The following is a 23399-nucleotide window of genomic DNA, read 5'->3' on the forward strand; positions in this document are numbered from 1 at the left end:
CATTTATTAAGTTTACTTGATACAGGGCCTTTGTATAAAAGTACAAAATAAAAATTTTAAAATTGTTATTTTTATATCATTATAAAAGACTATATATTTGAATAAGTATAATTGAATATATGTAAGGCTCCTATACTTACAAATATTACACATAATTGTGTGTTTTTATAAACCTAAGTAAGTCTTCTTGAATTGAAAAATGTTCAAATCTTTGAAAACTCTGTTATGCCTGTGATCTATACATTTAATGAAATTATATTTAAAGTACTATAAGAGTTTGTATATTTGTATAAATTCACAGCGTCAGTCTAAAGTATACATGCCAATCAAAAGTCCAGAATGGTCAAGGAAAACTTGTGGAAGAAACACAAAGCTGGAGAAATTTCAGATTAAATATCAAACTCCATTATACATGTCAAGATTTAGAAGCTGTGTTATTTATTGTAAGAACAGACAATAACCAATGGAACGTATATTAGCAGTCTTTAGATTAATGTCTTTGGCCAGACAAAGTGAAAATTATCTTTTCAGTAAATGGTTTTAGTTAAATTGGATATCCTCATTTTTTAAGGAAACAATGACTTTTGATTAGTATCATACACAAAAATCAATTACAGATATATCATGGATTTAAAAAAAGAACTGCAAAACAATGAAGCCTTTACATGAAAATTTACTTATTCATGATCAGTGAGCTTTTCTTCAACAGAATACAATGTGAATTGGTGTTTGATAAATTAATCTCTATTTAGACCTGGTCTTAATTAAAATTTACTATTAAAAAGGTGAAAGTCAAACCAAACAGCGTGAGAAGGTCTCTGCAATGCCTGTATCAAGCAAAGATTTGTAGACAAATCCCATAAAATGAATCCCCACAAAATACAAAGACAGAAAAGCCAATAAAAAAATGGATAAAGGCTTGTACAGGACCTCCCGCAATGCTAGTAGTGTTATGCAGGCATTTCTTCAGAAAAATTTGTAGAATGGTATATACCTTTTGAGTACTTTATCTATCTATATTATGTTTCATAATAAAACATTTAAAATTAAAAACATGTGATTAAGATATGTTTCAGCTTAAAAGGACATTCTTATAGGAAGATTTATAGATGATGAGAGAAAAACACATTGTGTCATAATATGTAAATTATGTCAACTTTAGTTCAGAAAATTTTATTTCTAAGTTAAATTATTTAAAAGGATATTAGCAAGGAAACAGTTTAGTTTATAAGAACCATAAAATCTAAATGTCAGTTTAAATAAGATATTTATATAGTAGTTAAAATTGAATACAAGTACAGATTTCCAAAAGAGGACACCTCAGATACAGGAATAGCACGCTCTCTTTTATTATTGTTTGCTTATTATTTTGTCATTGACTTAGAGTTAAAAATGTATTTCTATGCATTGGCTACATGACAGTTTCTCTGGATAGTATTTAAATATAGCTTAACTTTAAAAACTATTTTCTTGTTGAAAAGAAATTTGTATTTTAATTTGACATCAGCTTGTTCAAATGTTTATAATATCAGAGGACCTTCTAACAGCCAAATACTGAAGGCTCCTTTTTAAATTTTCATTATTATTTATTGTTTTGGCCAGGATATGTTACTGTTTAAGAAATAAGCAATGAGTACATTCTTTTTTTTTTTAATAACGCTTGATGTTTCACCCCCTGTGATGTCACAGATTTACCTAAAAGGAACATACTCACCATTAGTTTTATAAATTAATCAGAAAAACTCTGAAATTTTTATTACTAATTTTCACACATTTCATATCTTAAAACTCTCCAAATTAAAATAGTCCAAGGAACACTGCATCAAGTATTTTTTTTTTAGTTTTTAAGTAATTCTAACAGCATTTCTGTGTTGTAGTTTGTTGATAAGTGTGTTATGATTTGAAAGTTCTGTGCTTAAATTCTGTTTGATGAACTTGTATAGATTTCTTTGCTGCAGGTTTTCTCAGACTCTTCCATAAGCGAATACATACCTATCCATTGAAAAAAAAAAGATTTTCAAATATATATAACTGCAGCATCCTTTCAAGTAAGGTATTATGGGTCAAGATGTGCACACTGTGCATTGGTAAAAATTGAACTTCAGGTGAAAGCAATAATTTCTCTTATATTGATGTCATAAATTAAAGCGTATTTTACCTATCACTCCTGGTGGCTTTCCTGATCTACTTTCTTTGCTTTTTTTTTTTTTTTTTTTTTAATGTAATCATTTATTTTTCACAAAAGTTTTGGCTTCTTTGTTAGTATACTTCTCAAACATTTTATATTATGTTGGTAACTGGGAAATTATCAATTAAAGAACTGAATGGTGAGTGTTTAGAATTAATATGGATGAAATGCGCATTTTACAATAGTTATGACATCTATCACCTTCAATGTACTTTCTAGGACCAGATGATTAAGACTAAAACAGATAAGCTAGAATATACACAGATATATCTTACTCAGCTATATATTTCAAAGCACGTATTCTAAATCATGGCTCCATATCAAAGACATAGAACAGCTACAGAAGAGCCATATTTCCTGTTTTGCTGTAGACATAAATGGTCTCATAGGTTTAATTTTTTTTTAATTTGAAGATTATAACATTGGGTACTAAAAAGAGAGAAAGTTTGTAAGATTGCTTACCTCTTGAGAAAATGTTTATTTGGCTTTATAAACTAGTGTATGTCCATTTTGCATCAATTTACAGGATAATGAGATTTATTGTGAGATACTCTGTGTAATCAATTTAAAATTACAGAACGCTAACATAATTAGATTTTAACACATAAAATTGTAGAGATTTTTACACACTTAATCAGAATTTTAAAAGCCAGTGATAACAAGTTAATAATTGTGACAACTAATAGAGTATCTAAATAAATGTCACTATTTTTATTAATTGATATTTAATTTGCTGTAGTGTGCCTCAGTAAATGTTAATTAAATGCCAGAAAATTCCTCATAATCTTAACATATTAATAATCTTATAATTATGCCTTTATTGCTTACATAATTATAAGTTAATTACACAGCTACTAGATTTACTGTACCTTTTATAGAGAGCTCAAGAATATCCATTTTTCTCCACAGTTCAATAAATTTGATTGCCTGGTAATCACTGTCAGTCACAGAACATCAAAAGCTGTTTTTTGTTAAAACATTTCCACAGAAAAGATTAAGCATTACATATCAAATTAGAAAAATAAAATAATTGAAATCTGCCATTATTCTTAATTTATTATCATTTGCCTTAGAAAATATGTGACAATTTAGGAGAACATACACAAATTGTTTCTCTTCCACAGACATTTCTAAAATGATGTGTATTAAGAGTGCTTTTCTTTCAAAGTGCTTTCATAAGTATAGTCTAATTTTACATTTATGACGACCTTAGAAAATGCAATTATCATTTTACTAATGAGGAAATTGGTTTAAAGATGAAGTAACTTTCCCAGTAGAATCCATTTTTGCTTTTTGTTACGCACATACTGATCTTTTGTCTTATGTCTTGTATTTTCACCCCACTCCCTCCCAATTTACCTACCAAGGCTATGTAAATTGTCACTAACCTTAGTCTCTATTTCTGGTAGATAATTAATATTATACAAAGAATAAAAGGTAGAGAAGTTAATTTATTCTTCAACAAACACAAATTTTACTTAGCTTTTCGCCCATTTTGGTCCACCATGCTGATAAATAAGCTGTGCCTTTGTCATCTTCATATTCATATTTATATGCCTCATTAATCATGTAATTTGTCACAAAACATGTATACTAAAAATGGTAATAGAATTCAGTAAGTGTTTAGGGTAAAAATTGCATATAAAATGATCAACAGATAGTCTATATACCTATGAAAAAACTATACAAAAAGTTACCAATCTGACTTATCCAATTATACATTACATATGCTAGACTGGTATTTAATATTGAAAACTTATTTAATGAAATAACAAATACTACAAAGGAAGAGAAAATATGATTAATGGGGGAGAAATACCATGTGTCTGCTTAGGCACATAAATATCAACAAATTTTATGCAATTTCAAGCAAAGCTCCTTGGATGTTAATTATGAAATTTATAAGGATTCTAAATTGTATTTGGAAGAATAAATTTGAGAATAGGTAATAAAAATTATGATATGATTCATACCAGATATGGCATGTAAAACAGCCAAGTAATAGCATACCTTACACTGGGTTGATTCCTAGATCCTTAGTCCTTCATTAACGTTAAAAGGACTTATGTGAATGAATATTTGTGTCTTCTGAGAAATGTAGATCTTAAATGCAGTCTTTTTTTATTAAAAGCATTACAAATGCAGGTTGGTATAGAGATGGAAGGCAAGACCTATTTACTATGTTTTATCTAGAATTTCCACAGCTGATCAAGGATTGTGTTACGGGTTTTATGAAAAATGTTATACTATCCTAAAGAATTTTGGAGTCTTGGCAAGTAGTTTGAAGATGATGAAAAAATACTGGGTGACAAAATAGTGTCTGAGTAGATGGATAGTCAATGAAATTAATATTTCTATTTTTTTATACAATAACCTTAATGCCATAAATCTAATGACCTTTCATTTCATATATTAATTTTCATTTAGATTCTATTTCAGTTTTGTTTATGAACTTCTGAAATTATTCATTGACACATTTTATTTTAACGTTTTTCTAAATCACTGGTTTCTGGAACTCTTTTTCTATATATCTCCCTACTCTGTGGAATTATTCTACCCCCAAACTCCCAGGCATTTCAGCCTTCCCACATTTCTATCTACATTTCAGTTTACCATGCCAGCTCTACTGTGAGTTTCTTCCCTGAGTCTACTGCCCAGAAGTAATTGACTCTAGCTTGAAAGCCTGGGCAGTTGAAGTATTCATTTTGTTTGTTTCCTTTCCACAGATATCATAGTCTTGTCTTGCTTGTTTAATGTCTGAAAACAGTTGTTTTACATGTTTTGTCTGATTTTTCAATTGTTCATAATAGGAAATTAAGTTAAGGTCTTGTTATATCATTATAGCCTGAAAAAAACATTATTTATAACAATTTATATGGCACTTTAAAATTGTACATAGCTGGTGTATGTAGATTTACTTAATCCACATGATGTGCAGCAATGTCAGAAGTTCCTAAGAATAAATACATTTTGAAGACAGCAATGCAAAACATTTATTAAAGCATATGTATATTTTACATTTATTATCCCTAAGAAATTTGATGTATTTTGATTCCTAAAACATAGTATGGAGTATGGAGGTTTGAAATCCTAAGAACCAAAATAAAAGCAAATGTTAAAATTACCATAATAAATTATAGGAAAAAAGAATCAAAGCTTTTGGGGAAAGAGAATGTTCTGAATAAAATAAAATATGGTTTCAAGATGAAATTTATTAACCCAAACAGATGATCATGTCCAAGAATTCACCCTAAATGGAAATACCATATCAGATTTAACTTTTATGTTACTTGGTATTTATTTACCATTAAGTGGTTTTAAAAATAAGACTATTTGTTTGTGGTAGCCTAATATTGAGTTGCATTTTTTTTTTTTGTTGTTACCTATGCATCTGCCATAGATACTACAGTTTACTTTTTCTTGACTGGTATTTTCAGTGAGACTTTTTTTTTTCTTAAAGGACCAAGATATTTAAATCATTAGAAGTTCAGTTTCTTTTTATGGGAATTATCTCATATTTAAAATATAAGTACTTATTTATTTTTATAAGTCAATTAGAGAAATAATTTTCAAATGTAAGAGTTTTTATAATCTGAGTTATCAGTTCTTTCTGGATGTAAACAAAGATGTACATATCTCTTCAGGAACATTTCATTCTCACAACAAAATAATTTTAGCAAATTCACAAGAAGTAAGGAGACTTGGGCTTGGCTTTTTCTGAAGAGCATAGCCAATATTTCTGAACTTGACTATCAAGGAGGGTTCTTAGTCTTGGAAATTCTTCCTATTTGATTTGTGCCATTTTCTGTAGTACCTGAATTTGTCATATTTGGGTAAAGCTAGAAGCTTAGCTTCAGTATTTAATGGAGTATAAGTGGTCTACTAAGCTTTTTCTTATATCTGGACATGACTCCTTTTTTTGCATTTCTATGGGGAATCTCAGCTTCTAGAGATAAAAATATTAAAATCAATGCACTCATATCCTTTCATATTTCTTGTATAGTAACTCAGCAGAAGTTATGAAGTGCAGTACAAACTCAAGACATCTTATCTTTCCATACAAGTGTTATACAAGTCATACAACCTTTGTACTCTATAATTTAATAAAAACCCGATTAACTTTTTACATCTTTCTTTGTTTCCTTTCCTTTGATGGTAGATCTGTCATTAATTAAACACAAGCATGATATATATTGGCAAATTCCTACAATCCATACATAGCCAAAGGGCCTATATGAAGGGCTACACTTAAAAACACATCATTATAAAATCTTACTATGTTTTGTCTTGTACAATAATGAGACTTCCCTCATAGATATAGAGAAAACTAACATCAGGTAACTTTAACTACAAGTTGAAAGGAAATACAGACAGAGGTACTTATAAGAAAAACTATTGTAAGGAAAACAGAAACAGGTAAAACAATTGCATTATTCCTTTCATAGCCAAATGAAAATGGTATTAGTCATTAGAACTGTTGGTTCGATGACCTGGTTATCAGGAGGAAGTAGACTCAGTTGCTGAAAATTTTGCAGAATATGGTAAACATGCCAAGTTGTTTTTTATTTTTATTTACCCTCACTCAGGTCTTTTTTTTTTTTTTTTTTTTTTTTTTTTTTTTTTTTTGAGACCAAGTTTTGTTCTTGTCACCCAAGCTGGAGTGCAGTAGAGAGATCTCAGCTCACTGCAACTTCCACCTTCTGGTTCCAGCAGTTCTCCTGCCTCATTGTTTCGAGTAGCTGGGATTATAGGCACAGGCCACCACTCCTGGCTAATTTTTGTTTTTTATTTTTCGGTAGAGATAGGGTTTCACCAGGTTGGTCAGGCCGGTCTTGAACTTCTGACCTCAGGTGATTCACCCCCCTCAGCTTCCCAAAGTGCTGGGATTACAGGTGTGAGCCACCACACATGGCCTCAGCTGTTTTACTGGTTAAGAAGACCAAGAGGCTGTTAAAACAGAATTAATAGAGATTGGTCATGAAATACAGATAAACCAGAAACAGTCTGCAGGAGCAGTGATGCTTAATACTGAATCTAAAGAAAATAGGATTGAGTGTAGGGATTCACAGTAGGCACAGTTCTCAGGCAACTAAGTTTATTCAACCCAAATGGGTGATCCCTGTGGACCACATGGAGTTACCTCCACTAAAAAAAAAAAAAAAAATTGTGATTGCTGAGTGAAGGTTTTTTTTTCTTCTTTGCTTTGATTGAAGCATATTGATTGAATAGTGGGCAAGCTTTAAAAATAACCAATTGGCTGAATTTTTACTGTAAAGTTTTATTATGACAGTCAATCATTTTAATTGAATTATGTTTTATAATCTTGATTAAAATTTTAATTATGAAAAGACAGTTAAAGCAAATAATAACCTAAAACACACATACACACATAAATACACAAAAATAAAGAAAAAAAAACCCAAGCTCCTGGTTTGTCATCTCATGTAAACACAAAACTGAAATCTTCTGGTGATGTATATGATCTGCTCTATGGGATAATAGCAACCAGGTTAAAGTTAATTAAAGACTAAAGGTTAGCTTTACCTTTGTGTTTCATAATAGCTTTGGGTAAGCCATTTTGGTTATGGATGTCTATGTAAAACAGGCCTTTGATTAATTTTTATTATAGCTTTCTATTTGTTGGTTTTAACACTGCAGATCTTACATATTTCATATATATAGCCATGGAAGCTCAGACTTAAAATATGGATTTTCAAGAGAAACACCACTCATATCCTGGTTCCATGTACAGACAAGTATTAGTGTGTTCTTACCACATTAGTAGGTTGCCTTTTTTTTTTTGTCTTTTTCAAATTACTGCTGACAGCGTATTGCTCTAGGAACTCTAGTTTTATAGATCTGTCTTGTTTCCAGCTTCTTAAGTCCACGTCTGGTCTACATTCCCCAGGTGGACATGAGTGGGAACAATTTTAGCTTACTATGATTGAAAGAACATCTGGTACAAGGAATTTCTTTTTATTTCTCTTACATCAATGCAGAAAATTCAGGAGGATTTGTATGAGGTTAATGATATTTGATTTGTCAAATTTAAGTATATCATTCAGGAGATGCTAGATTTAGATAGGAATGGTTTGGGATAATGTTTTAATAATCTTTGTATTTACATTTGAATAGACATGAGAAATATCTAGTCTTCAAGATAAATAATAGAGTATTTTTTAGATGTTTTAAAATAAATAATGGACTATTACTTGGAAGATACCAGGAAGTTAACCATTTTTCTAATTGCTAACTTCTATAGTCATTTCTTTGGCTCTTCTCTAGCAACATTTCTCTTTAGTATTGTAAAAATAGGAGAATGATAAAATGTTCAGGTTTCAAGGGACTTCTGTGTATACAAAGTAAACCCATACAGGTACAGATATAAATAAGTAAGTGTTGATCTAGCTATCAACAAGGATATTAAAGGAGACATCAAATCCACAGAACAGTGAAATTGCCAATAGATAGGAAAGTGATTTTTTTCTAGAGTAAGCAGGGATTGATCATGAGATCAATAATGAACTAGCCTTCTGTTACTTTCCAGCTAATTGTAATATTTAGAAAATAATATATATTAGCCAACGGAGGCATTCATAATTTCTGAACTCTTTTTGATTACAATCTCAACCTAGTAATGTTACCAAGATATTCTTTTTTTTTTTTTAACCCAAGGGCCAATTAGTTTGGTTCTAAGTAAACACGTAATTATTTTTTAAAATGTTATGACTAGTTACAAACCTAGGATTGTAAAAATATCCATGTTTCCTGCAATTGGATTGAGCAGGTAGGTGGACCTTAGAAGTGGTAGAGATTTATTCAACATGTCCATTTAAAATTATACATTTAATACTTGTCATAATAACAATAGGTTTACTGATGTCTAATAGTTTATTATAAATAGATAACAAATGAATATGTTTTCTATGATAAAAACTTTTATATTATCTATATCAATTATTCTTTAAAAATTGGATATGATAGGTAATCACTAGGAAGTGAATTTGTTTAACTTAATCCCATAAATCACAAACAACTTTCTGTTATTCTAGACATGACTCATTAGAGAATTAAAAAAAAATCTCTTACAATATATCAAAGTCCTATGACCTATACCAGGTAAACAACTGCTTTGATGCTTAATGCAAATTCAAAACTAATACAAAAACTGTCCTTGTCAAAATGGCTTGATAACCAACTAATTTGAAATTCATCTAAAAATCAATTTGTGTTCATTGTGTGCAAGCAATCACATCAACTCCTAAATATTTAAACATTCATTTTAGGAGCTGGTACAGAATGCGCTTTTTTTGGTCACATTTTAAGAATTTACCTGCATTTCATCACAGAAATTTATTCTTGAAAATGTGGCACATATACACCATGAAATACTATGCAGCCATGAAAAACAATAAGTTCATGTCCTTTGCAGGGACATGGATGAAGCTGGAAGCCATCATTCTCAGCAAACTCACACAGGAAAAGAAAACCAAACACTGCGTGTTCTCACTCAAAAGTGGGAGTTGAACAATGGGAACACATGGACAGAGGGCAGGGAACATCACACACCTGGGCCAGTCAGGGGCCGGGGCCATTGAGGGCAAGGAGAGGGAGAGCATTAGGACAAACACCTAATGCATGCCGGGCTTAAAGCCTAGACGATAGGTTTATAGGTGCAGGAAACCACCATGGCACATATATACCTATGTAACAAACCTGCAGATTCTACACATGTATCCCAGAATTTAAAATTACAAAAAAAATTACCAAGAACATATTAATTATTGTCAATATTTTGTCTGAACTTATATTCTTTATGTACTATGTGTTTTAACCTAATGCAAGAATAAACTATTTTGTACTTCTTATTTTCATTCAGTAATGCTTTATATTGGGGAGAGGTCCAGAGACCTTTTACATTTGTGGAGATCTTTCTTAAATAACTGTATGTCAAGATGTCTCAGGATTATTGTATATTTTCTGCCCCACAATGAAAAGCAATTATTGCTCCATGAAGCTCTGGCTTCTTCTAATAGGAAATGACATAGTAGGTCCATTACTGGTGTTATGGAAGCCAACTACTTCTGCACTGGCCATTGTTTCTAGGACATTAAATTTTTTTTTTAATTTAAAAAATTATACTTTAAGTTCTGAGGTACATGGGCAGAATGTGGAGATTTGCTACATAGGTATACAAGTGCCATGGTGGTTTGCTGCATCCATCACCCTGTCATCTACATTGGACATTTTAGCGAACGAAACTAGGAATAATACTGCTATGAAATATGTATCTCTCTGTGTGTGTGTGTGTGTGTGTGTAAATTTTTAATGGTAAAATATCTAATGTTTTCATGCTGCTATTCCATATGTGACAGCATCACAAGGATTTTACTTAATCTCTTCCATATTACAAATGAGTCTTAATTCCACACTGAGAATTCTAGTTTTGAATAAAAATAGGTGATGATAGGATTAATATAACTGATAATTACATATTTTCAGTATCTTCTTCACGTACAAGTTATAGGTTAATATTAATACTGTTTATCACCAATTATTATTGAACATGCTTAAAATGTTGACATATGCTAACCTCATTATCTTCTCATTTGGTAATAGTAGCGGTATATCATCAGATCAGATAGCCATTACATGCTGTTTTCTCTTTTAAATTCTCACTAAATTTTGATTCTATGGAAACAATTAGTGCTTACCACCATCTCTTATGTCTGACTCTCTCTAGTTGTCTTGCTTTCCTGAAGCTTGCTATGAGTAAAGTCTTTAAAAAGAAATCCTGGGAATAACATTCCCTGAGTTTTTGCCAGTTGATAACAGTTTGACTCTGTCCTTCATATTTGAAGCTCAATATTCCTAAATCTAAATTCCGTGGTTCACGTGTTCTTTCCTTGAATACCTTAATTATATTATTCTATCTTCACATAAAAATTGCTATTGAAACTCTGATAAGACTCTAATTTCATTTTCCTTCCAAGTCTGATGTTCAGCTTTTTATTTATTTTCCTTAAAGTACAATAGTTTTACTAGAATAGATTCCAGTCATTATAGTCAGTATTCTCAGATGCACAGTGCACCTTTCAACATAAAATTTAAACTTTTTAAGAGAAAATTTTCTTTGAAAGGTACATTTTAATAATTATTTTCTCTGATACTTTCCTTAGGTTTTTCAGAACTATAGTGTCTATATGTTGAATCCTCTTTATCAGTCCTCAGTACTCATTACTTTCTCTCTTATCTTTTCATCCCTTCGTTTTTTTATATTTTTTAAATGTTCTTTTGTTCAACATCTATTTTTCTTAAATTTTTGTTGTTCATATTAAACCATGTGTTTCTCCTAGTTTAGTCTTCATCAAAATAAATATTCCTTTCATAATGTTTCCTTTCATATTAATTTGTCTGCTTACAATTGTCATCTATTTCTGAGTTCTTATAATTCTGCTTATGTTCTAATTTTCATGTATATTAATGTCTTCCAACTTGTTTTGAAATGAAATATTACAATTTGGTTCTTTTTTTTTTTTTTACTATGCTTAAAATGTTTGTCAGGATGTTATAATGCTCCTTATTCTCATTCTTTAAGCAATTTTCTATGGAACTTAACTTCAATATTTGCCTCATGTTCATTTGTATTTTAATTTGATTTTACAAACATTAAAAAAAAAAGATTTGACTCATAGTGTTTCTAACTTTCCGGAACTTCAACATCTGTCATTTTAGGGTAGCCTTAAAAACTGTGGTACGTTGCTTTGTCAGATTTCCTGCTTCTGTTACCCTCTTTCAGCTTCTAGACTTTTATGTAGAACTTGACTTGCCTGCGTCTCTAAGGTCTGTCTCTTGGTTAATTTTGGCACCAACCCCTGCAGTTCTTACTCAGTGAGAAGGGAGTCCTCAGAAGTTCAGTGGGGCTAGATGGCTTCAGATCTTTTAGGCCTTATTGCTGGCCAAGAGAGTTAAATACTTTGCAGCATATAAAATAATTCTGTAGTTTGGGTAAGAGTGAATCAGAACGATGTTAGCCATACTGGTACTTTATTATTATTCTGTGACCAATTTTATAGTTTAAAAAGAAAATATTTCTATATAAAAATGTACTTACAGGAAAAAGGTTGAGGTGTTTTTTTTTTTTTTTTTTTTTTTTTTTTTCCCTCTTGAATCAAAAGCAGAAAGTGGAAGCCCAGATTTGTTTTATTTCACATACATTGTTCTTGACTTCAGTTTTCAGTCTTTAGGGAAGTTTCCACAAAAGCAAACAAGAAATAAAACAAATCTTATAGAAGATTCTAAGCAAAGATCACAATGCTGATTTAGATATTTGATCCTGTTAAAGGAGGTCAGAATTAGATGAATTGTTACTGTTGCCTAATACTGGAATAGAAAAAGAAAAAAAACAATATTCAGAGATCATCTTTAAAATTATACACTAAGAAGTCTAAATTCCCAGCGAGCATGAAGTTAATTTCATTTTGGTAGTTAGAATATTTTTGAAATATATTATTGTAGTTGGACATTTGGAACAAAAATAACCAATTCAGCAGTGGTGAATGAAAGGGAAATACATCCATATAGCATTCCTGCTGGAAAAAAACAATTTCTGTAAATACTAATATTGTAAATAAGCTTGTCAATTGTAAAACTGATACTATATTTTTCATATATACATATACCATATACATATTTCTCGTATTTACATACATTTCCTAATGTATACATTATCTCCTAATGAAAATAAGTTTAAACTTTGTTTTTCAAGTTATAGCTTAAAGACACTTTTTGTAACTTTATTTTTCAAACCACTGTATTGATGTTAAGTTTTATCTGAATATTTCATGCCATTTGATTATGCTGCATGTACGTATTGCAAAATGCCAAATGTGTATCCAAATGCAAATGCTTGGAGCAAACTCTGAATAATATGGAAGTGCGATTATCACTGCAGTGCTTTAGGACAAATTTTCAATTAAGCAACCATTTCTTTACAAACCAGGGGAACAAATTTTTGTTTTATTCAAAATTGATATCTCTTTAAGGAAATTTAAAGATTAAGGAATTTTGTTCTTCTTACTGTCCTTTTCTATAGATTTGTGAGTCTTAATGATAAAAAAATCCAGCAGTTAAAATTTTTATTAGTAACTATAACCATCAGAAATATTCTGGAAAAGTGCTCACTTAGCGGGCACTAATTCTGCAATAAGTTAGAATGAACAAATATTATTCAGAAAATAGAATGTTCATTTATACAAAGGTAAACAGTTCTTTCAGGATTCCAAATGCCATTCAAAGACATACATACGTGCTGTACTTTTTACTTTGTTTCACAAATAAACGTATGCATTTAAGTACTTATGCTTACACACATAAATATATAAATGTATTTCTAATTATACATAAAATGTAAGTATCTGAAATAAATACTAATTTAATAACAACTTTATTATGTAATTTACATATATGCAATTCACCTATTTGAAGTGTATAATTCTGTGGGTTTGAGTATATTCACAGAGTTATGCATTATCACCATCATCAAATTTAGAATATTTTCATCACCCCAGAAGGAAATCCCAAACACATTAGCAGTCATCCTCCATTTCTTCTTAACTCCTCCTTCTCTCACCTCCCACTCCGCTGCAAGAGCTAGGCAACCAATAATATTTCTATTTCTATACATTTGCCTATTCTGTATATTTTATATAAATGAAACATTGTGATGGTAGTATTTGTGACTGGATTATTACACGTAGAAAAATGTTTTCAAATAGTATTAATTTTATAGCATCTATCAGTATTAGATTGGATTAGATTCGATTATTTTATTTTAAATAATGGTCTATATAATGAATATACCATGCTTTTGTCTATCCATTTAACAATTAATGGACATTTGGGTTATTACTACTTCCTGGTTTTGAAGAATAACACTGCTATGAACACTTGTGTATATATAATTACGTGGATATATATTTTTCAGTTATTTTGAGTATATATCTAGGAGTAGAATTGTTGGGTCTTAGGAATACTCTATGTTTTACTTTTTGAGGATCTTCCAGAATATTTCCCAGAATACTGAGAACAATTGTTCTCAACAGTCATGCTTGAGGGTTCTGATCTCTCCACGTTCTTATCAACAGTCATCATGCCTTTTTGATTATATTCATCTGCATAAGTGTAAATCAATGTCTTGTGTTTGCTAAAAATGTTGAAGATAATAATTTTATACCTTTTTTGGATAATTTTTTTTGAAATATTTTGTCTATTTTGTAGTTGGGTTACTTGCCTTTTTATTACTAACTTGAAAGAGTTCTTTATATATTCCAAATACAAACTGTTTCTCAAATATGCAACTTGTGCATACTTTCTCCCCCTCTCTGGGCTGTCTTTGTTCTTTCTTTATGGTATCATTGGAAGCACAAAAGTTTTTAATTTTGATCAAGTTTAATATATACAGTTTTTTATTTTTGGTGATTGTGATTTTGGTGTCAAGAAACCATTTTCTTTTACAAGTTTAGAACTTTTTTTTTTTTAATTGCATTTTAGGTTTTGGGGTACATGAGAAGAACATGCAAGATTGTTGCATAGGTACACACATGACAGCATGATTTGCTGCCTTCCTCCCCTTCACCTATATCTGGCATTTCACCCCATGCTATCTCTCCCCAACTCCCCACCCCCCTCTGTCCCTCCCCTATTTTCCCCCAACAGACCCCAGTGTGTGATGCTCCCCTCCCTGTGTCCATGTGTTTTCATTGTTCAATACCCGCCTATGAGTGAGAACATGTGGTGTTTGATTTTCTGTTCTTGTGTCAGTTTGCTGAGAATGATGGTTTCCCGGTTCATCCATGTCCCTACAAAGGACACAAATTCATCATTTTTGATGGCTGCATAATATTCCATGGTGTATATGTGCCACGTTTTCCCTGTCCAGTCTATCATCGATGGGCATTTGGGTTGGGTCCAGGTCTTTGCTATTGTAAACAGTGCTGCAATGAACATTCGTGTGCTTGTGTTTTTATAGCGAATGATTTATAATCCTTTGGATACATACCCAGTAATGGGATTGCTGGGTCAAATGGAATTTCTATTTCTAGGTCTTTGAGGAATCGCCACACCATCTTCCACAATGGTTGAACTAATTTACGCTCCCACCAACAGTGTAAAAGTGTTCCTGCTTCTGTACATCCTCTCCAGCATCTGTCATCTCCAGATTTTTTAATGATCGCCATTCGAACTGTCATGAGATGGTATCTCAATTTAGTTTTGATTTGCATTTCTCTAATGACCAGTGATGATGAGCGTTTTTTCGTATGTTTGTTGACCTCATGCATGTCTTCTTTTGTAAAGTATATGTTCATATCCTTTGCCCACTTTTGAATGGGCTTGGTTTTTTTCTTGTAAATCTGTTTTAGTTCTTTGTAAATTCTGGATATCAGCCATTTTTCATATGGGTAGACTGCAAAAAATTTTTCCCAGTCTGTTGGTTGCCGATTCACTCTAATGACTGTTTCTTTTGCCGTGCAGAAGCCGTGGAGTTTGATTAGGTTCCATATGTCAATTTTGGCTTTTTGTTGCCAGTGCTTTTGGTGTTTTGGTCATGAAGTCCTTGCCTACGCCTATGTCCTGAATGGTTTTGCCTAGATTTTCTTCCAGGGTCTTTATGGTGTTAGGTCTTATGTTTAAGTCTTTAATCCATCTGGAGTTAATTTTAGTGTAAGGTGTCAGGAAGGGGTCCAGTTTCTGCTTTTGCACATGGCTAGCCAGTTTTCCCAATACTGTTTATTAAACAGGGAATCCTTTCCCCATTGCTTGTTTTTGTCTGGTTTGTCAAAGATCGGATGGTTGTAGCTATGTTGTGTCACCTCCGAAGCCTCTGTTCTGTTCCATTCGTCTATATCTCTGTTTTGGTACCAGTACCATGCTATTTTGATTACTGTAGCCTTGAAGTATAGTTTAAAGTCTGGTAGTGTGATGCCTCTTGCTTTGTTCTTTTTGCTTAGAATCGACTTGGCTATGCGGGCTCTCTTTTGGTTCCATATGAAGTTTAAGGTGTTGTTTTCCAGTTCTTTGAAGAAGTTCATTGGTAGCTTGATGGGGGTAGTATTGAATCTATAAATTACTTTGGGCAGTATGGCCATTTTCACGATATTGATTCTTCCTAACCATGAACATGGAATGTTTCTCCATCTATTTGTGTCCTCTCTTATTTCCTTGAGCAGTAGCTTGTAGTTCTCCTTGAAGAGGTCCTTTATGTTCCTTGTTACTTGTATTCCTAAGTATGTTACTCTCTTTGTAGCAATTGTGAATGGCAGTTCGTTCTTGATTGACTCTCTTTAGGTCTGTTATTGGTGTATAGGAATGCATGTGATTTTTGCACATTGCTTTTGTATCCTGAGACTTTGCTGAAGTTGCTTATCAGTTTCAGGAGATTTTGGGTTGAGACAATGGGGTCTTCTAGATATACAATCATATCATCTGCAAATAGAGACAATTTGACTTCCTCCTTTCCTATTTGAATACCCTTTATTTCTTTTTCTTGCCTGATTGCTCTGGCTAGAACTTCCAGTACTATATCGAGTAGGAGTGGTGAGAGAGGTCATCATTGTCCTCTCAGATTTCAAAGGGAATGCTTCCAGGTTTTGTCCATTCCGTATGATATTGGCTGTTGGTTTGTCGTGAATAGCTTTTATTATTTTGAGATACATTCCATCAATACCTAATTTATTTTATTTAGTATTTTACATACAGCTCTCCAGTTGCTCCAGCACAATTTGTTACAGGAACAACTATTTTTTTATCATTGAATTATTTTAACAATCTTGTTGAAAATCTATTGGCCATAATTATCAGGATTTATTTCTGTACTCTCAATTATATTCCATGGATTTATATATCTCTCCTTATGATAGTACCACACTGTCTTAATTTCAGTATCAAGACAGTGATACTGCAGTCAGTTTTGAAATTGGGTTTTCCAACTTTGTCTTTTTCAAGATTGTTTTGCCTATTCTAAGCCCTTGAATATCCATATGACTTTTATTATCATCTTCGAAATTCTTCAAATAAACCATATAGAATTTGGATAAGAATAGGATATGGCATTTAATTTGTAAATTGATTTACAGATTAGTGCCATCTTAGTGATATTAAGTCTTCCAATTCATGATATGGGATATATTTCCATTTCCTTAGCTATTCTTTTACTTTTTACAGTATGTTTTATAATTTTTGCAATGTTTTATGCTTCTTTCATTAAATTTTTATTTAAAATTTTATTTTACTTTCATAACTAGTATTGTTTATCTTACTATTTTCTAGGATACTTATTGCTAGCATAGAGAGAAAAATTTGCTTTAAAAATATATTTATTTGTATCCTGCAGCGTATTGGGACTTATTTATTAGTCCTCATAGTTTAATTTAGTGGATTCTTAAAGGTTTTTAATACAGATAATGCATCTACAAATAGAGGTAATTTTATTTATTTTTTATCATCTAAATATCTTTTATTTAATTTATTGCTAAGTTGCCCTTATGATAACTTCCAGTAAAATGTTAAAAAGAAATTATGAAAGCTGACATATTTGTCATATTCCTGATCTAAGGGACAAAGCATTCATTCTTCCCCCATTTATTTTGATGTTAACTGAGTTTTTTGTAGATGCCTTTTCCCAAATTGAGGAAGTTTCTTTCTAAATGTGTTGAATAATTTTTTAATGAAGGAGTGGTATATTTTGTTAAATCCCCTTTCTGTATCTATTGAGATAATCATATGGCTTTTATTCTCTATTGTATCTTATATGGTGTATTACGTTAATTGATCTTCAAATATAATACAAACTTGCATTCCTATCTACCATGAACAAATCTCCATTGTTCAAATCTCAATTGTTCATGGTGCATAATTCTTTTTTATATGTTGTTTAATTCAGTTTTTTTATACTTCATTGAGGTTTTTTGTATCTATATTCCTTAGAGTTATTTAGCAGTAATTTCTTTGTTATGACTTTTTGGCCTTAAAACTGAATTATGCACGCCTTATAAAATGAGAAGTATTTTCTCCTCTTCTATGTTTTGAATAATTTGTGAGAAATTGGCATTAAATATCCTTTAAATATTTGGTAGAGCTCACCAGGGAAGGCATTTAGTCCTGAACTTTTCTTTTCTTTTGAGTAATTTTTGATTATTAAATCAGTTTTTTTACTTGTTATAATTGTATTCTAATTTTTTATTTCTTCTTGAGTCAGTTTTGTTACCCTGTGACTTTCTACAAATTTTTGAGTTTCCTCAATGTTAACTAATTTATTTTGCAATTTTAATTGCATCCCATAAATTTAATGTGATATTTTCTTTAATTATAAAAGCATATTTTCTAATTTATTTTGGAATTTCTTGTTTAACTTATTGGCTATTTAGGAATATGTGGTTTAATTTTGGCATGTTAATTACTCAAATTTTCTATTGGTATTGATTTTTAGTTTAATTCCATTGTCATCAGAGAACATTGTTTATATCATTGTAATACTTCTAAATTTGTTGGGTCTTGGCTTATGCCCTAGCATATTATTTTTCATAGGAAATATTCTATGTGCACTTAAGAAAAATGTTTATTCTACTGTTGTTGAGAGGAATGTGCTATAGATGTCTGTTAGTTCTACTTACTTTAAAACATTGTCCAAACAATGTTTCTTTTTTTATATTCTTCCTAGTAATTTCATGCATTATTAAAAGTAACATATTCAAGTCTGCAACTATTATTGTTGAGTGACTTATTTTTCTTCAATTTTTAAGTTTGTGTTTTATGTAATTTAAGGCACTGTTTTTAGGTGCGTATGTGTTTAAAATTCTATCTTTCTGTGGGGTTGACTCTTTTATCATTACAAAATACTCCCTTTTAACTGTAATTTTTTTATTGTTTTAAAATCTGTTTGTCAGATGTTAAATTTGAGATATGGACTCTCTCCCAAGAAACTTCTGGTGCCTGACTTTTTCCTGTGTATTGATACCACTATCCAGTGTGTTTACGTCTCTTGTATTTTTTTTTTTGTGGAAAAGTAGACATTTATATAATATGGTGTAATAACTCAAAATGCTGATTCCCACCTCACCTATGGGCTTTTCTTATTTTCCCACTTATTTTCCCACTTATTGGCAGGTTTATTTTTGTAAAATCTGGTTTTCCCTCAGTGTGAAGCTTGATATTTTGCTTTTTAGAGGCACAGCCCTATACATAAGCGATTACCTTTGTATGACAATGGTTTTTTCATCAAAGTTCTCTCTCTTTTCCCTTGATATCTCTATTAAGCTGTCTTCCTATACTGATGTCATATACAGCAGTTAGACTCCCTAATGACAACTGACTAATCTATAATTTTTAACAATGCTTTGGAGTACACATTGCTTCACCATTTGATCTAGTAAAATTTAGACCTGCTATGGTTTAAAACTGCTATAGTTTAAATGTTTGCCCCCTCCAAAACTCATGTTGAAATTTAATTGCCGTTGTAACAGTAATAAGGGGTGGAAACTTTAACAGGTAATAAGGTCATGAGAATTCTCTCATGTATGGAAGGAATACTGGAATAAAAGTGTGAGTTTGGCTCCCTTTGCCTTTTGGCCTTTTTTGCTTTCTGCCATGTGAGAATCCAACATTTTTCTGTCTGAAGGACAGAGTGCAAGGTTCCATCTTGCATTATTTTGAGTAGTTTTTGATTAATTAGTCTTTTACTTGTTATAGTTTTATTCTGATTTTCTATTTCTTCTTTAGTCAGTTTTGTTAGAGAAAGAACCCTTTGGAACTGTGAGTAAAAAAAAAAAAAAAAAATTCTATTTCTAAACTGTCCAGTCTCAGGTAGTTTGCAAAATAGACTCAGACAGACCCCTTTGCAGGGATAGTTTTTGAGGCAATTCTTTAAGATTTCTTTTGACATATAGAGGGCCTTGCTTAGCTATACATTTTTTTTTAATACATGTGACTTTATTTTTCTTATACCCTTAAGACATCCTACAAGTATTATGTGATTTTTAAAGAATTTTCACCAGTTTTGTTTTTCTGAAAAGTTACTTCATGAAGTTTGTCACACAGCCATTTGAAAATGGAAGTTGGATATTAATTTTTATGAGTACTTTCTCAAATTTTGGCTCTTTGGAGGGTATAAACTTCAGCATCAAGTTTATTTGTTTGGGGGTTCTTTTAAAACATTATTATGAACTCATGTATAAATATTTACACATAATAATGCCTAAAGTTTCCAGAGATCTAAATATCTAACAAAGTCTTCTACTCCATGATGTTAACTTTCCCCAGAATGCCCCATTGTCAAACTGTATCTGTTTACTGGCTCTCACTTGTCTTCCCCTATGATCTTCCCCAGCCAACAACATATACTATTTTAAGTCAACACATGGAATAAAAATTGTAAGGATTGGGGTAGAAAACCATTAAGGAAGAGAAAGATAGTGAGGCACTATGTCCGCTGATTTTTTCCCAGGCTACTGATTGATTTGTTATCCAAAGTGTGATTATGTAATGAAAATACTAGATATAAACTTACAGCAACAGATTATAAGACCATTAGAACAATGTCAAATAGAGAGAGATAACCAATGAGAAATTTGAACATGTTTGACACTATCAGAATCACCTTAAGGAGTGATAAATAGAGGTACAAAGGGAGAAAGCCACAGTTTAAGTTAAATACAAACAGTGAGAGATTCAAAATGCCTTGGAGGATACCAAAAAGGCTATATATGTATGAAACAGCAGAGAGAGAGAGATATTGGTCCCCAAATCAGAGGACATTGGTCCAAAAATGTGGTTGATTAAAATCCTTGACATAGAATAATTACTTGCCAATCTCGCCTTTTATTCTTGTAGGCCACTAAATGTTTTAACTCTTCCAAACAATTTGTTCCATCTTTAAAGAACACTTGGACTCTTTTCTGGGATAGAAACATCTAGTTTTACAATCAAAACCTATAATAGCTTTCTTTTTCATGTACTCAATATTGCTTTAAATTATTTTAAGTAGAAATGTTCCTTTCACCCTAGTGAAATATATTTCTTTCTGTGTCTGGCATGTTGACTTAGCATAACATCCTGCAGGATCATTTATATTGTTACAGATGGCTGAATAGTGTGAGTATATATCTCACAATTTATTTATCCATTCATCCATTGATAGATAATTAGGTGGTTTTCATGTTTTAGCCTTTGTAAATAATGCTGCACTAAATATGACAGAAATAATATCTCTGTGTGTTATTGATTTTATTCTCTTTTGCTCTATACTCACAAGTGAGATTGCTGGATTGTATGATAGTGCTATTTTTAATTTTTTTTGAAACTTCCATATTGTTTTGTATAATGGCTGCATCAATTTAAATTCCTACTGAAAGTGTATCAGGATTACCTTTCACCACACCTTTGCCAACACATATCTTTTGTCTTTTTGAGAATAGCACTCCTTTTTACTATTATTGTTATTGTACTTTAAGTTCTGGGGTACATGTGCAGATTGGGCAGGTTTATTACATAGGTATACACATGACATGGTGGTGGTTTGCTGCATCCATAGCCCTGTCACCTACATTAGGTATTTCTCTTACTGCTATCCCTCCCCAATCCCACCACCCACTTCTATTCCTCTCCTAGTTCCCCACACCCCAGGCCCTGGTGTGTGATGTTCCTTTCCCTGTATCCGTGTGTTCTCATTGTTTAATACCCACTTTTGAGTGAGAACATGTGGTGTTTGGTTTTCTGTTCTTCTGTCAGTTTGCTGAGAATGATGGTTTCCAGTTTCATCCATGTCCTTGCAAAGGACATGAACTCATCCTTTTTTTATGTCTACATGGTGTATATATCCCACGTTTTCTTTATCCATTTGGGTGGGTTCCAAGTCTTTGCTATTGTGAACAGTGCCACAATAAACATACGAATGTATGCATCTTTATAATAGAATGATTTATAATCCTTTGGGTATATAACCAGTCATGAGATTGCGGGGTCACATGGTATTTCTATTTCTAGGTCCTTGAGGAATCGCCACACTGCCTTCCACAATAGTTGAATTAATTTGCACTCCCGCAAACAGTGTAAAAGCATTCCTATTTCTCCATACCCTCTCCAGCACCCATTGTCTCCTGATTTTTTAATGATTGCCATTCTAACTGATGTGAGGTGGTATCTTAATGTGGTTTTGATTTGCATTTATCTAATGACCAGTGATGATAAGCTTCTTTTCTTATCTCTGTTGGCTGCATGAATGTATTCTTTTGAAAAGTGTCTGTTCATATCCTTTGCCCACTTTTTGATGGGGTGGTTTGTTTTCTTCTTGTAAATTTGTTTATATTCTCTATAATAGATTCTGGATATTAGCCCTTTGTCTGATAGGTAGATCATAAAATTTTTTTTCCATTCTGTTGGTTGCTGGTTCACTCTATTGATTTTTTTTTTCTGTGCAGAAGCTCTTAAGTTTAATTAGATCCCATTTGTCTATTTCAGCTTGTGTTGCCATTACTTTTGGTGTTTTAGTAATGAAGTCCTTGCCCAAGCCTATGTCCTGAAAACAGGCATGAGGAGATATCTCATTGCACTGTAATTTGTATTCCCCAGATGACTAATGGTGTCAAACAGCTTTTCATATACCTGTTGGCCATTGTCTGTCTTCTTTGGGAAAATGTCTATTCAGTTCCTTTGCTCACTTTATAACCTAATCATTTATTTTTAAAAATTTTGGGGCATTGAGTTGTGTGATATTCTTGTAAGTTTTAGATAAAAACTGTTTATCAGAGATGTGGTTTGCCAATGTTTTCTCTCAATCCATACATAAATTATTTTTTTGATTTTCTCTTTTGCTGTATAGAATCTTTTCAATTTGATGTAGTCAAAATACAAAATGTTTTTCACTTTTGCTGCCTGAGTTTTTGGTGTCATAAACAAAACAACAGCAACAATAACAACAACAAAAACTGCTGTTGTCAATATCAAGGGGTTTTTCCCCACGGGTTCTCCTAGAAGTTTTATGGTTTTAGGACAGCTCAGCTGTATCGCCTGTCTCCTTGCTTTCAGCTCCCCCTTTTTCTGGGGAGTGCATAGTTCCATCCCATAGGCGCTCCCAGTGCTAATCAAAACATCTGCCAAGATCTGTGCTGGCAATCTGTGGCACCAGCTGGAGCTGCCACTCAGATCTGTGTTGGTAACT

The sequence above is a fragment of the Cebus imitator genome, unplaced genomic scaffold (genome assembly GCF_001604975.1).
Source record: "Cebus imitator isolate Cc_AM_T3 unplaced genomic scaffold, Cebus_imitator-1.0 Scaffold186, whole genome shotgun sequence".
Taxonomy (NCBI): domain Eukaryota; kingdom Metazoa; phylum Chordata; class Mammalia; order Primates; family Cebidae; genus Cebus; species Cebus imitator.